This window comes from Stenella coeruleoalba (assembly GCF_951394435.1).
Source record: "Stenella coeruleoalba genome assembly, chromosome: 18".
Taxonomy (NCBI): domain Eukaryota; kingdom Metazoa; phylum Chordata; class Mammalia; order Artiodactyla; family Delphinidae; genus Stenella; species Stenella coeruleoalba.
This window is the reverse complement of record NC_137164.1, coordinates 7,267,907-7,284,924: the sequence shown is the minus strand read 5'-3', so window position 1 is coordinate 7,284,924 and position 17,018 is coordinate 7,267,907. Positions and strand designations below refer to the sequence as shown.

Here is a 17,018-nt window from a genome sequence, read left to right as displayed (position 1 = left end):
TAGTTTTGATTTGCATTTCTCTCATGATTACTGATGTTGAGCATTCTTTCATGTGTGTGTTGGCACTCTGTATATCTTCTTTGGAGAAATGTCTATTTAGGTCTTCTGCCCATTTTTGGATTGGGTTGTTTGTTTTTTTGTTATTAAGCTGCATGAGCTTTAAAAAGAAAAAAAGTTAAGACATTTTAGTTCTTGCCCTCAGTGATTTCAGTTGAGTTAGAAGGATAGATCTTTCATACTGTGGTATGTGCAGTGATAGAGATATGCACAACCTACTTGTAAGTATAGCCATATAGTGACCATACAAGAAATTAGTAGTCTAAGGGTTTGATGTTATTTTGTACTTCAAGACTCTAAAATTTAGACAGATGACAGCCCATTATATAGCCTAAACTTAACTTGGCCCTGGTTTACCCACACAAAATGAGAAGACAGAAAGATAAAGAAGAGTCTTAGAGCAGGTGCTGAAATTTCTGATTTCTAATGCTGACTCTTCTTTGTGACCTTACACAAGTCACTTAATTTGCAAGGCCTTGGTTTAGATATTTATACAGTGAGAAGTTTGGGATAGATGGATCTTTTAAGGAAGGTCCCGTACAGTTAAAACAGTCTACCTGCAGGTATTTACCCTTAGAACTATGTCTACTTTTTATAAATGTTTTTCACTAAGAACGTGATCCTGTTTCATCACAAACTACTTTCTTGCTGATCTAAATTTTGTGTTTTCTTTTTGGTTAGGTAATACATTCACAAGATTCAAAATTCGAAACGAAAAAAAAGAATATGCAGTGAAAAGTCTTTCTTGCACACATGTCCCTCAGCCACCTGTTTCCTTGCCTAGGAAACAACCAGTGCTAACAGTTTCTTGTGTATTTCCCCACCCCCACCCCAAGTGTATGCTTATACAAGCAAATAAGTACTATATATATTTTCTCTTCTATCTTTTTACATAAATGGTACATACTACGTATAGTTTATGTACCTTTTTTTCCACTTATCTTAGAAGTTATGTATATCATTGTATACAGTGTTTCCTCATTCTTTTTTATGGCTGCCTAATATTCCATCGTATGATGTATCATTTCATCAGTCCCCTCTTTTTGGACGTTTAGGGTTTTGTCTGATCTTATTAAAAGCGTTATTCAGTGTTTCCCTGGTGGCACAGTTGTTGAGAGTCCGCCTGTCAATGCAGGGGACACGGGTTCGTACCCCGGTCTGGGAAGATCCCACATGCCGCGGAGTGGCTAGGTCCGTGAGCCATGGCCACTGAGCCTGCGCGTCTGGAGCCTGCGCTCCGCAACGGGAGAGGCCTGTGTACTGCAAAAAAAAAAAAAACCTTATGCAGTGAATAACTTTGTACATCATTTCCTACATATGTGAATATATCTGTGCCCTAGACAGTGACACAGCTCTATTGGAATAGTGACATAGTTCATGAAATATGTTATTTAGTAACCAGTATCATAAATAAATTGATAAATCAGGGTTTCAAAAGTGTACTTCTAGAGTTCCATCAGCTTTGACTTATGTGCTCCCTATGGCAGTATAATATGATGGTATAGTAGACTCAGCATTCTATTTGGTTCTGAAGTAAACGTGAGAGAAATCACATCACCTGCATGGCTGTTTCTTCGTTTGAGCTTCTTGAGCCCTAGATAAAGGATTATGTGTAGGGACCTTGTCCTAAACAAACAAAAAAATATGTAAAATTTTAAACACTAAAATCATGCGTTAGAGTAAAATTTTCAGTGAGAGGCATATAAGAGCTGAGACCAATTGGTGTAACAGCAGATTTGTGCTTTCCAGCTCATGCTCACTCCAGGGCATATGCTCCTTGAGTGCTATTTAAGTTGATAATTTTCTTTTAAATTTTTTGCCAAGCACATATAGTCAAATTTGTATAATATGCAACATCTATGTATTCCCTCTACCAATAAGAAACTCCTAAAAGTAGTAAACAATTTACCCATATTTGCATAACAAAGTGGCAGACCTAGGACTAGAACCTACATTCTCTAATTTCTAATCCAGAACTTTTTCCAGTATGTCACATTCTATTCTAATTTAACATGTAGCACCAGCAGATCTGAGCATGCCCAGGGATTAGGGAGCACTTTAGGGAACTTTACTCTGCCTAGGCTCCAGAGCAACGTAGAGTTCCGAAAGCAGCAGTACATTTTTATGATGACAAAATAATATTCTATACGTAATTGTTGAAGTAATCATACAACACGTTGATTAGCAATCAGGAGGGCTCCAAATCAAAAAATGAAAGCCGATATAGAGGAAACACTCTTTCCTAATTGGGGAAGAGTTGTCACTTTGAGATGAATTTATCTGTCATAAGGACTGAAAGGGAATCAGTATTATTTGGAAGGAATCTTACATTCCCCAGAGTTAATGCTGTCATTTAATTTAGCCAGGAAAATCTGAACCATCAGAAAAGAAGTGGTGATAGAAACAATAGCAAAAGAATTGAAAAAATAGAAGATTGGGGAATGTGCTATAATAACTATCCCCCTGAAACTGGCATTGCGGCACATGACCCACACACACCTTTAGTCCCTTAACTGCTGACTATTCTCCTCTTTGCACAACTGACTCTTACCCTTCAAGTTTCAGCTTAAATTTCGCTTGTTAAGCTGTCCACCTATCTGAGCAGCCTTTTACCCTCCACCTCTACTCTAATTCCTTATTATCACTTGCTGTTTGTTTTCTTCATAGCATGCATATATGTGTGTGTGTGTGTATATATGCTTGCTATCGTCTCTCTTTGTACTAGGTGTGAATTTTTTGAGGGCAAGAGCTAATCTGTTTTGATCACTGTTATATATACATTGCCTGGTACATAGTACATATTTGTTGATGCATGAATGATCTTGGTGGTCCACAATTCCCAATTCACATGGCTGACCAAACCCACTCTTAAAGTGGAATGTTTTCAATAGTATATTTCCCCTTGTTCTTGTATTTGTTCGTTCAGGGTTGATTTAGGAAATGTATATGTAATTTATGTGCTCATCTTCTTAATGAGAAAAATGTTAGCTTACTCATCAACAAGCTTTTTTTAAATGTGCAAGGCACTGTGCTAAATGCTGGGTGAATACCAAGGTGAATAATGCATAGTCCTTATCCCTAAAGAGAAGCAGAAACATTTTTAAACCAATAGCTTTCATACAAGGCAAAATGAAATAAATGCTAAATGGAGTTGTACAAGCAATGTTGTATAGCAGCAATGAAGAAAAAATGATGAATTTTAATTACAGGAAGGGCCTCACAGAGTTGAATTTTGATTTTGGTCTTGTAGATAGAAAAGTAGAACTGAAGTCCCTATACGTGGAGAATAGAGACAATAAATGTTTAGTTTCACTTTTTTAAAAGTTCTTAAAATAGTAATATTGACCACAAAATCTTATAAAACGTTGTCATAAAGCAATCTTTAAAAATTTCAGTTATAAATAAAATTACTCTGGCCTTAACATTACAATTCTAAAATTGAAGCCAATCATAAAATTAATTTGACTGTTTTGACTAGGTTGGTGCTTTCCAACTAGTTGCTCCATCATCCCTTCAATGTAACAGTTGGATCCTGACTGACTGCTGATGGCAGTTAGTAATTATTTAGTAAACTAAATAATTGACACGAAACCATAACGATTAAACAATTATTTTTTGAGTGCTTTTTAAGCCATTGGTGGCCTTTAATGTATGGTCTCTGGCTGCATCACAAGTTAAAATGTATCTGTTTTGTAATGGTCTAATATTTCTTTTGTTAAGGTTGCTTTTGCTTTCCTTCTTTTGTGTGTTTTCCTAAGCAATATAGATCTTCTCCTTCCCCCCTTATTAAAAAAAAAAAAAAAGGAAGCATAGCCTTTAGATTCACAGACCTGATTTCAGCTTGGCCACTTACAAATCACAGTTCTGCCACTTTTCAGTTTTGTTACTTCTGACAAAATATTTTATCTCCCTGAGGCTCAATTTCATCTTTAAAATGAAAATATCTACTAATCCCATTCTGTCATTTAACTAGTTTTGTGACCTCAGGCAAATTATTTAATCTGTCTGAGCCTCAGTTTTTCCATATATGAAATGAAATTGTCTTAAATGAGGTGATATGTAGAAAAGTGTCTGCTGTTAATAAGCCCTCAGCAAGTGTTGTTTTCCCCTCATACTCTTCCACCTCGTCTAAATCCTGCATATCATTTAAAGTTTGCTTCAAGTTTTGTTTGCTATAATCTTTCCTTTGCTAGGTTATAGCATGCTCCTTTTTTCCAGAGTTATTGCACTTGCTTTGTATATCTTGGGTTCTTATTGATAGATTAGTATGGGTCAGCATTGTATTGAGAACTTATTAAAAATGCAATTGCTTGGGTCCCATTCCTGATTTCATGGGTTTGGCATGGGGGGAGGTCAGGGCATCTGTGTTTTTACCTTTCTCCTTCAGATTTTCTGATTCTCAAAGGTGATCATAATTTCTCACGTATTTGGTAGTAATTATGTGCTTCTTATAGTTTATATTTGTTAGGTAATTCTTATATTATTATGTAACCCTTCAGGTGTTCTAGTTTATACCCAAATAGGCCGGAAACTCCACAAGGGCACAAAATACCCATAATAGTACTTTGTACTTAGTTTAAAGGTTGATAGTTGCCCCCCCCTTTTTTTTTCTTTTCCCTACTGAAGTTTGGATCCAGTTTAGAAATAGGACACAGAAGTCAGATAGATGAAGATTCAAATGTAGGTTTATTTTATTTATTTACTTACAACAGTTTTACTCATCCTGTGTTAATTTAAGACCCAATGTTTCCACTCGCAGGTTTTTTTGTTTTGTTTTGCTTTTTGTTTGCGGTACGCGGGCCTCTCACTGTTGTGGCCTCTCCTGTTGCGGAGCGCAGGCTCAGCAGCCATGGCTCACGGGCCCAGCCGCTCCGCGGCATGGGGGATATTCCCGGACCGGGGCACGAACCCGTATCCCCTGCATCGGCAGGCGGACTCTGAACCACTGCGCCACCAGGGAAGACCACTCGCAGTTTTTTTAAAGTTGCAAATGCAACCCTGATTTTTCTTTTAAAAGATTACAATGTACATTACATTTTATTAAGGGAAACAAAGAGTTAATTGCAAGATGCAAAAAGATAAGAGACAAACTACAGCGTGAGTATTGTTCAGAGGTAGTAAGTAAGCACTCTAAGCTACAGAACATGTTGAAATTCTATTGGTTTGTATGAGTTCGCATGAGGTAATAAAGCTGTGTTTTGATTGGTGAGATGTATAAATACTCTTTTGCTACACTATATACAACACTTCAGAGAGCAGGGCCTTTGTGAATGCCCAGAGGACGCAGCAAACCTTGACAAGTCTGTGCAGCACCCAGTGCACACCGTAAAACCCCAGACGGATCTCGTGGTCACCTCTATCAGCAGCAAGTATCTTCAGCTCTCAAAACAGTCTGGATCCATAATTTAATTTCCGAGCAGACTCTGGGCACTGGTGCTTTCAGAGAGAGAAAAGATGCTACCAGTCTCTGATCTAATTATAACATAAGAGATCGAAACCCAAGTGTGACGAGGAAGATTCTTAAACACAACCATCATTAACAGGTAGCCAAACAGCTCCTTTATTCCAGCTCCATTAGTGATATGAAAGAAGGACAATCAAAGTCTGCAGTGGCAATATGCAAGAAGTTCAGTTTAGGTGAGGTGAGTCTTTGTATCTGCTTTAGCGACTGAGGTTTAGCATATATTGTACTTTTTACCCTTAAGGCCAAGTAATTGGCAAGTGAGAAACCGTTAATGTAAAATATTGGTAATAAATTATAATAAAATAGCTATAGGACTGTCAACAGTGTTAAATCTTGGCCTAATTGGATAAAGTGCTTTTTTAACATTGTGTGTTTTTAAGTATAAATTCAAATGGCTATGATTCCTTAAAAAACAGATTTACCAAGTTCTCTAATAAGACAAGGTTTTACAGTAAAGCTGTAGATGGTGGGCTACAAAAACGCTTTCCTTTTCCTCCTGTTAGTCTGAATGCACTTATCAAGGCATGTCAGCTCAGGGAAAGGTGTTGCCAGAGATTAGTTAGAGGTATCAGAGTGCACACTTCCTGGGCCTTCTGTGGGAGAAGTCACAGAAGATGGAGTTGTTGCGTCCTGCCAGCCTCCATTAGTGTTTAAAGTATGTGGACTGTACAGTGAATTTCCTCCAAGGCCATCAACGTATCCCCCCATCTGATTGGTCACATGACGGAGGGTACCCACCAGAATTTGGCGTGGTGGGCGAGTTGGTCTGGTGGTTCTGCACGGCTGCGGCCACTGCATGTGCAGCTGTCACAGCTGTCTTTGCAGCGTGGAGATGGGCTTCTTCCTGAAACTTGCCGATTTTCTTCTTGTACCTGGTTCGTTTGTTGCCAAACCAGTTGGATACCTGTGACACTGTGATGCTGCATTTCTTGACCAGCTCCTCTTCGGCTTCTTCACTGCGGTAGGGGTTGCTGAGGTGTGAGTAAAAGTATTCATTCAAGATTTCTGTGGCCTGTTTACTGAAGTTATGCCTTTTTCGTCTGGCATCAAGGAACCTTGATCTTAAAATCATAACTGCTTCACAAGTGCTTTGAGCTGCATCTGAATGGAACTAAATTTTCAATGGATGATGCCTACCATTCTTTCCATCTCTTTTGGGGAAATGGGACGTGTTCTACTCTGCTCTCGGAGAAGGTTCATCACGTGTGTAGTGAATTCATTACATGCCTTTCTCAGGACCTGAAACCCCTTCTGCCAAAAGCATATTGTCCAGTCTCATTAGCTGGGGATCGGGAGGATCCCCCTCCTGGGGTCCTCTGATGCTGAGACCTGCTAGTGTTGGAGGGTCTCCTGCAGAGGCGGGGGGTGGCTGTGGTTCACCGTGGGGACAAGGACACGGGCAGCAGAAGTTGTGGGAAGTACTCCTTGGCGTGAGCCCCCCCAGAGTCTGCCCAAATGTAAGTTTAATTACCGAAAAAGTCGTTTGCAAAATGCGGCTGAGGTTTGCAGCAACAGTGAGCTTCCTAGTGTTGCACTCCAGAATCACTCAGACTTAAACCTCAGGTTTCAGTGTCCTCAAGAGTAAAGCTTGTCCCACTACGTTTACTGTGTGACAGCAGACCAGAACAAATGGCTCTCTTCAGTCAGACAGATGTGAAATGGAAAGGAGAGAAGTAGCTGAGCCTCAGAATTCCTCCTCTCAAATTTGTCATCAGACCAGTTACTCCCTCCTACCTAGGGAGGAGTCAATGAGAAGTTAGAGGTCAGCCGTGACTGTTACCCTGAGGAAGTTTCATGTGGAGTGTGAGAGAGCTTTTTTGCCCTCAGTGGTACTCAGTAGGTATTTGTTAGTGGATTTTTTTACTACCTTACATTGCATCAGCATACTGTGATTTTTAATACCTAAATGAGAAGTTACAGAGTTATAACTTCAACCAGTCAAATTAGTATATATTATTATATTATCCTTTGCTTTGTAAGAAATTTCCCCAAAACAGCTTAAAAGACAAACATTTATTATTTCACATAGTTTTTGATGGTCAGGAAACTGGGAGTGGTTTAGCTGAGTGGGTCCAATTCAGGTTCTCATGTGGTTGCATTCATCTGAAGGCTGCTTGAGTGTCCTCACAACATGACAGCTGGCTTTCCCCCGGAGCAAGTGTCTGAGAGAGCGGCAGAAACCTCAATGTCTTTTATAATATAGCCTTAGAAGTGACACACCATCGCTCTGTTGTACAGATCCACCTTGATATAATGTGGGAGGGATGTACACAGGCTGTAAGTACCAGGAGGCAGGGCCCACTGGAGCCCATCTTGTAGGCAGCTACCACAAATATAATGTTAGTTTGATTTTGTTACCTCACGTTGCTTCATATGAGAGCAAGTAATTCAGTAATGTTGAATATCCCATTAAATTATTAAAGTATTAAGGTAGTTCTGTGAAATAACTGTATTTTTGTATGTATTACTGTATAATTTCCTAGCTGGAGAATAAATTGAGAGGATGATTTTCCGCTGCTGGTTGGTCCCTCCCTCCCGTCTAGCTCTGCGTCTAAATCTAAAGTTTACATGGTATGATTATGGTCTTCCAGATAGTCTGTGAAAGTTCAAGTGATCTACAGGCTGACTTATTATAAGGTAATAATAGCTACAGTTTTGATTTTTATATGAATTAATAATTCTGGTCTTAGGGAAGGTGTTTCTTAAAGTCTGATCAGCTTCTGATTTATTCAAGGGAGGGTTTGTAATCAGGTTGAGGTGGACTAGACGGCTGGTGAAGGGCATTTACCGCCCTGAGATGGTCCGTAGGCCCAAAGGAGTCTCCATCTCTCTAAGTAAGCGCCAGTGGTTTGATTCAGATTCCAATGCCAAGGCACTAAAAATCATTAACCATTTTATTTTACTCATTTATTTCATCATATGAGATGAACTCACTTATTTCGTCATAATTTAGATCTCATATAAATGCTAAATAATTTCAGGTTTTGTAAGATAAAAAAATAGCAATGCAAGTTAGAGGGAACTTGAAATGTTCATTGAATTAGAGTATAAAATTCATTTGTATAAAACATTCTATTTTTAATGTTTTCCAACACTGTGGAAAAGACAGTAATTTGAAGATTATGGCAGAAAATGTTTTAAGATAAATTGACAACACCTAAATGTTCCTTGGAATTATAGCTGTAAAAATTGTTGGGTCGATTTGCATTTTAAGTTGCTTAAAGAATGTTCATTAAGTTGTTTAAAGAATTTATACATGAATGACCAGTTATAGAGGCCCAAATATGAGTATAATCAAATTTTTCATCTGTATTTAAGCTGTTTACTACATAGACAGAAGGGCATACGGAACATACCAGCACCAGCCCGGTGAACTCATCTGGCTGTTATAATTTCCAGTCATGTAGGCATATTTAACAGCAGCTTTCACCCTCAAGTATTAGGAGGCACTATTTTGCTAATCAGGAAAGAAATTCCAGATAATTCATTTTACTTTCTAAATGTAATTTGTTGTGGTTAATCAATAAAATGTTGTATGGTTTGGGTACTGATTAGCTTTAAGATGAGATCTCCCTTGAATTCTTATAGTAAATGAAAGATGGTAGTATGTTTTTTCTGAATATAGAGTGTATAAGCCCTGAAAGTTGCTCAGTTGAGTCTTCAGAACTAATAGGTGGCAGTTAAATTTTTTTTTAAATCTTGGGGTAAATTGAGAATTTTCTGAAACTGAAGGGCATTGCAGAGAGATAACAGAAAATTGGGAAATGTTAATTTTAGGGTATTGTGCCAGGAATAATAAATGTATTTACTACCCTCAAAAACTTCCCTTCCAAGATAGAAGAACAAGTTAAATGTCATAACAAAGAATCAATCCAATCCATTTTATAAAACAGGTCTTTTTAAAAAGTCATTGAGAGAGACCAAAGAAACCTGATAACCAAATGCAATGCATGGACTTGGATTAGATTCTGGTTTGAAAAACAGAAAAACAAAACTGCTGTAAAACACATTGGGAGAATTTGAGTATGCCTGGCTATAGAATATATTTGGGAATATATTTTTCATTTTCCTGGGTGTGTTAATGGTTATCACGGTTATGAAGGAGAAAGGCCTTTTTTTTTTTTTTTTTTTTTTTTTTTTTGCAGTACGCGGGCCTTTCACTGTTGTGCCCTCTCCCGTCGCCGAGCACAGGCTCCGGACGCGCAGGCTCAGCGGCCATGGCTCACGGGCCTAGCCGCTCCGCGGCATGTGGGATCTTCCCGGACCGGGGCACGAACTCGTGTCCCCTGCATCTGCAGGCAGACTCTCAACCACTGCGCCACCGGGGAAGCCCGAGAAAGGCCTTTTTTAAATGAGGTATATCTGAAGTATATGTAGAGGTGAAGTTATCTTCAATATTCAGAAATGTGTGTGTGTGTGTGTGTGTGTGTGTGTGTGTGTGTGTGTGTGTGTGTGTATGTATATACAGGAAAACTAATATGATAGTGTTAAAATTTGAATCTCTGGGGTGGATGTAAGGGGAGTTGTCATACTGTAAACTTTTCTGTATGTGCATATGGAAAACAAGAAGTTGGAAGAAAAAAAAATCCCCTCCAGATATTATTGTTTCTTTAATCAGCTTTACAAAGGCCTGGAGAGAGTGGATCACTATTTACAGCTACTATCTCTACCTTCCTCTACTATTAACTCTTTTGACTCAGATTTTCATTCCTATGTACCCACCAAAACTGTTCATTTCCACATCAGTGTTGGCATCCGTGTTGCCAGATTTGGTGGGCATTTCTTAGTCCTCATTTTCCTTTTGACATCTGAGCAGCATTTGACACAGTTGATCATTCTCTTCTCTCCTCCTCCTACCTCAAGTTGTCTTCTTCATCTTCTTAGTATCTTTTACTGGCTCCTCCTCTTTAAACATTGGAATGCCTCAGAGCTCAGAGCTCTTCTCAGTTTGCATTTGCTTTCTAAATAATATTAGCCTGTTCTGTAGCTTTAAATACTATACAGATGCTAAAGAGTCCCAAGTTTTCTCTAGCCCCAACCTTGCCCCTGAACTTCAGACTCATATCCATTTGCCTACCTGATATATTTATTCACTTGGCGCCAAGTAGATAGATATTTCAAATTTAGTATGTCCAAAATCGAATGCTTGAATTCCATCGGTTACTTCTCACTCCCAAATAAAAACAAAGCACTTGTTCCCTACCTGCTACTCCCACATCCTTTCTCATCTCAGTACGAAGCACTTCATTCTTCTAATTGCTCAGATGAGAAACCTTGGTGTCATCTTTGATAGGAATCCTTTTCCCTTGTACTATACATTTAATCCCTCAGCAAATACAGTCAGCTTTACTTTTAAAATATTTAAAAATATATCCAGAATCTAAGCACTTCGCCACCTCTCCCCACTACTGTCTTAATCCTTGCCACCATTCTATGACACATTATAACAGAGTTTCTCAACCTCAGCATTATTGACATTTGGGACCATAATTCTTTTGGGGGGGAGTGGGCTGTCCTGTGCATTGTAGGATGCTTAGAAGTATCCCTAGCATCTACTGTATTCTGTGACTTTAAAAATGATTTATAATTTCTGCTAATTCTATCGGTGACTCTAAAGTTCTGTTGGTCTCACCTGGGTCCACTCATGCAGCTGCTGTGAGTTGGCAGCTGGCCTGGGGCTGAAGGGTCTGAGGCCAGGATGCTGCATCTCAGCTGGGCCTGTCTCTCTGTCTCCAAGCCATCTCTCCTCATTCATGGTCTCCCTTGGACTTTTTAACAAGGCAGCAGGAGTGTTCCAAGAGGGCAAGAGCAAAAGGCGACAAGGTTTTTAGGCCTAGTCTCAGAAGCTGCACATCACTTCTGCTGCTTTCCACCACACTATTATGTATGCATATTACTCACTTAAACTTCATAATAGTGCTATGAAAAGTAGGGTACCATTATTACCTTCATTTCTTAAAATGAGGAAACTGGAGCTCAGTACTAGTAGTTTGGCCACAGGTACCCAACAGGCAAGCCACAGAACCAGACGTGGGTTTTAATCTCTCCTTACCTATCAGCAAACTCTGTGACATTAATTTATCTGAGCCCGTTTCCTCATCTGTAAATGGGGTTAATACTACTATATAGAATTATTTTTAAGATTGAATTATTTGCTTTCTAAAGTACATAGCAGAGTACATGATACAGAGCAGGTACTCAAAAATGTTCATTCATCACCTTCCTCTTAATCTTCTTAGTTTCTTTATTAGTTGAAGAAATGTTTTTATACGTGATATTTGTCTCTGTCTTAAAAAAAACTTGAATGACCTATACTAGAATTATTATTAAAGAAGACTGTCATTAACATTCCAATAGCAGGGCAATAATAAAGAAAATTCCATTATGATGGAATTAGTTATTTTAAGACTGCGAACTTAGTTGTTCTACCCTAAGGTGTTAGTGGCTAATGATCACTTAATATATTACATTTTCAGAGGAAACAAAATGCCAGTGAAGGAATAGAATAGAAGAATTTTAGGTTTTATGGCAAGCCAGTGAGGAAGCGGTGATTTGGAAAGGGAACTTTGGTGCTCCTTGTGGTCCGCCTACTACCGTGGGCCAGCCCTGGCAAATTATCAAGTAGATCACCACACTTTGTGTGCAATTTATAGATTTGGGTTTCTATAGGAAGAAGAGATGCTTTTTAATAAATTGAGGTCATCATGCTGTATTACTTCATTTGCTTATGTGACATGTAGATAAATAGAGATGCAGTCATTGTACTATAAATGCAAACTACAGTGTTGACAAATTAAAGTTTGGGCCTGTTATGGGCTGATTTGTGCCCCCCCCCACCAAAATTCACATGTTGAAGCTTTAACCTCCAGTACCTGAGAATATGACTGTATGTGGAGATAAGTTCTTTGAAGGCGTGATTAAGTTAAAATGAAATCTTTAGGGTGGGTCCTAACCCATTATGACTGGTGTTCTTATAAGAGGAGGAGATCAGGACACAGATGTACCATGTAGAGAGGGAAGACCACATGAGGACCCAGTGAGAAAACAACCATCTGTAAACCAAGGAGAAAAGCCTCAGAAGAAACCAACCTGGTAACACCTTAGTCTTGGACTTCCAGCTTCCAACTGTGAGGAAATAAATCACTGATGTGTAAACAACTCAGTCTTTGGTATTCTGTTATGGCAGCCCAAGCAAACTAATACAGGGCCCATTTTCCACCCTTATAGATGCTGTTTAATATTTATTGTTTTTCCAAAACTGAAAATTTTGTTATAGGAGAACAAATCAGGAATGGGTTATAGGAATCTTTTCTTAATAAGTAATCAATTAAGTTATATGATGTGGTATTTGAAATAAATTAGGTTAGAAGTGTCTTCCTTTATTTTACCACTATGGCCATGGTAACCCCTTTTCCTTCCACTTCTCAATCCTTTTCACCTGACCCTACATCACCCTGAGCCATTCCAACACGCATGCATACCAGAAAGCTGGCTTCTTTCACCTTGCATTTTCAGGTATATTCTCTAAACAAGCTTTAGTTATTTTTCCTAAGCAACAGGAAAATCGTCCATCTTGTTTTCCTATCTTCACTTTGTAAAACACATGAGTAGCCCAGTTAAAGAAGGAGAGAGGGCTTTAACATTTATGGAGCACCTATTTTATGCTAGGTACTACGTTATTCACTTTACAGAAACCAGCTCCTTTAGTGAGAAAACAGCAGTGGCCCAATTTAGAAAAAGAGAAGGAAAAGCAACAGTAATAGCCTGTGGCATCACCTTGAAACTTTAAGTCTCTGGCCCTTGTCTAGCTTTCTATATACTTAGCCCTGCTATCAGATCCACAGTACCTGGTGATTATGAAAAGTACCTTAACTGTTTAAACCTCTAGATGTTAATCATTTTGTGAGATGTGAAAGCAGCATATCCTTGGGGTATTCTTGGGAATGTCCCTGGAAATAGCATGGGGGTACTAGTGCTTCTGAGAGTGTGTAGTTGACAGTCACAAGTAATTTGCATGTGCATGCCTCCTTCTTAATGGAGAGTAACTGAAGGAGAAATGGGGAAAGCTGCTAGTTCTGGACTATTACAGTGTAATAGTTATAATAGTCAAGAAGGGACAGCTAGCTCTAAGAACTTTGGAAGCATGCCTTATCTAGTGTAAAATATCTTCCATCTAGTTGTGAAAAGAATGTGAAATAGTTTCTCTGGGCTTGGAACTATGAGGAAGAGGAACCTAAGGAAAAAGAGGCTTGTTAGCCCTACACATCGTGGGTGAGCAGACTTGCCCCATGGGTCAAATGTGGAATGAGGCCTGTTTTTGTATGTCCCTTGGACTAAGTGATTTTTACATTTTTAAAGAGTTTTTAAAAAATAATATGTGACAGAGATCTTATATGTCCTACAAAGCCTAAAATATTTACTATCTGACTCTATAGAAGAAGTTTGCCATCCCTTGAATATAGTTACAGAGGATCTTTTCTGTTTTCTGTTGAAAGACTGGTGGTATACTGTAAACAATTGAATATGAGAAATCTTCCTGAACATTTGTAGTATTTCATAGAATTACTCAATTTTAGACCTTCTGGAATGTTAAGAGATCGTCTCTTCTGTATTAGTTTGCTGTAACGAAGTACCAAAAACCAGATGGCTTAAACAACAGAAATTTATTGTGTCACAGTTCTGGTGGCTAGAAGTCCAGGATCAAGGTGTCACATGTTGGCTCACTGTGAGGACTGTCAGGAAGAATCTGTTCCATCCTAGCTTTCGGTTGTTCACCCGCAGATTCCGGTGTTCCTTGGCTTATACACGTTATCACCCCAAATTCTGTTTTCATGTTCACGTGGCATTTTCCCTGTGTGCATTTCTGTCTCTGTCCAAATTTCCCCCTTTCATATGGACACAGTCACACCCTAAATGACTTCATCTTAATTTATCAACTGCTGAGATTCAATTTCCAAATAAGGTTGTGTTCACAGGTACTGTGAATCTTTTTAGAGGACACAATTCAACCCAAGCCTTTGTTTTACAAATAACACAGAGGCCAAGAAAGTATAAAGAAGTCATTCACCTCCTACAGCTATCTAGGAGCGGAACTGATATTAAAATGAAGGTCCTCTGACTGGTCCAGTAGTTGTTCACCTACATGCTTTATGCCATAATACACAATTGATTATAGAGTAATGAGGTTCATATCAAGTACAGTACTTGTTCATGCTGGCTGCATTATTCCACTCATCTTTTATGTGCCTTCCACTAATCACAGGAGAACAATAAATTATAAGTGGATCAGAATGTAATCCATCATTTCCATTAGAAACACAAGTACATCATGCATTATTTTGGGTTGAAACCATTTTAGTACATTTAGTTGAGAAAGAATTTGCTGAAGGTCTGTTGTTGCTAGAGAGAATTTAAGCATACGTGTTGAGTATACACTAGGTAGTGGTTGTTGGAACATTGTGGGCATGTGCATTGGTCTGGATCTGTGTTGCCTAAAGTTTTCATTCCTGCTTCTTTAAAAGAAGGGATGAGGTTTTCTAAAATCCCTTGTAATTCAAGGATTCTGTAATTCTGTGAATGTGAATGTGATAAGACTCTCTTGTGTTTGAGGTATTTACTGGTTAGGGGCAATTCTACACTTCATATTAAGGAGTGTACGGCACACCTCTGTACGGACTGAGACTTATGTGCCCACCTGAAGTAGTACATATGAGTGTAAGTCGTGGGGCCCCAGTATCTGATTATAAAAAGCTGTAAAGCTCTCTTTGGATACATTCTAGTGTATGCGTGGTTAAAAGAGGGAGGAACATTGCCAGGCTGTTGTATTCTCTGTTACAATTACTGGCTTACTTTCTGAGTGAAGAACTAAATTTAAAAGGTTATACCACAGAGATAACCTAATTTTTTTTTTTATCACTGGCAGCCCAAGGAATGGAGTTATTTGCACCTTCTTGGTACTCCCTTGGTATTTTCTATCTTTTGTGGTAGTCAGCTCCCAAGATGGCCCCTGGTGATTCCTGCCCCTTGTTATTCATACCCTTGTGAAGTCCCGTCCTGTACTAAGTAGGATTGACCTGTGTAACCAGTAGGATATTGTGGAAATGACAGCGTGTGACTTCTGAGGCTAGGTCATAGAAGACGTTGTGGCTTCCATCGTGCTCTCTGGCCTCCCTGAGAGTGAGTGAATCACTCACTCTCAGGGAGGCCAGCTGCCATGTCACGCGTGCACTAGAGCAGCCCTGTGGAGAAGCCCATGTGATGCGGAGCTCAGGCCTCCTCCCAACAGCCAGCACGAACTTGCCTGGCATGCGAGGGAGCCACCTGGGAAGTTGATCTTGCAGCCCTAGTCAAGCCCTAGAAGGACTGGAGGCCCAGCCCACATCTTGTCTGCAGCTCAACCAGCTAAGCCCTCCTGGATTCTTGGCCACAGAGGCTTTATGAAATAATAAATGTTTATTGTTTTAGGCTACCAAGTTTGGGGGAAATATGTTATACAACAATAGAAATACCACCTTTGTTGATTCTGCCCCTTTTTTCAGATCATAGTTTATATCTTTATCTCCCGCTAGATTTTTATCTACTGAAGGGCAGAGTTTGGGTCTTAAACTCACTTTTGTAGGCCTTACAGAGGTTATTACAGTGCTCTGAAAATATTTTTAACTGTATGTGATTAACTTATATAAAGCCTAGAACAACTGGGTTGCACCTATTGCTTCTGTTTGGAAAGGTTGTAAATTACCTCTGCTATTTTATTTGAAAGTAAATGCAGAAGGAGTTAGAATGTTTGAACAATGTAAATAAAACAAAAACAATTATTTATATGAGAATTAACATTTTAACAAGTGTCTAAACAAATGGGGGGAAAGACTCACAGCAGAACCAGGATGAACTGTTGGAGTTGGCCACCCCTAAAAAATTTACTGAGAAAAAAGAATGTCCTTTTTTGATTACCTGTTTTTATTCATTTGAAAGTAATTTCAAAACTTACAAGTTGGTAAGTTGAAAGAAACAACAAGAAGAATACCTATATACCTTTTACCTAGATTTGTCTGTTAAGATTTTTTGTCTCATTTGCTTTATCATTTATACTCCTGTGTGCTCGCTCTCTCTCAGAGCATGTGTTTGTAGATACACACATGCATGTATCTACACACAGTGTATCTTTTCTAAATCATTCAGGGGTAGCTTACGTACATCATAGCCCTACATTCCTAAATTCTTAAGTGTGTTAATTCCTGAGAAGTACAGTTAACAAACTTCAGTAAGTTTAACATTGATACTTTACTGTTGGTATTCCTGTTCTGTCAGTTGATTCAGTAATGTCCTTTATGCCATTTTGCCCCTTCCCAGTACAGGATTGAGTATGGGGTTATGCATTTAGTTGTGTACCTTTAGTCTCTTTTAACCTGTAACATTTCCATAGACTTTGTCTTTTATGGCATTGACATTCTGGAAGAACATTCTGTTCTTCCTCCCCTTTTTTAGAAGAATGCTCCTC

General features: G+C 38.9%; 1 pseudogene across 1 annotated transcript in view; it reads right to left on the bottom strand.

Annotated features, from left to right (window-relative positions):
- Positions 1-1,029: 1,029 nt before the first annotated feature.
- The window catches only part of LOC307176841 (pre-B-cell leukemia transcription factor 1-like), a 101,956-nt pseudogene continuing 85,967 nt past the window's right edge, over positions 1,030-17,018 (bottom strand). The window contains exon 2 of the transcript in view: positions 1,030-7,066. The product of the transcript in view is annotated as a pre-B-cell leukemia transcription factor 1-like (transcript). The remainder of the gene's footprint in view (positions 7,067-17,018) is intronic.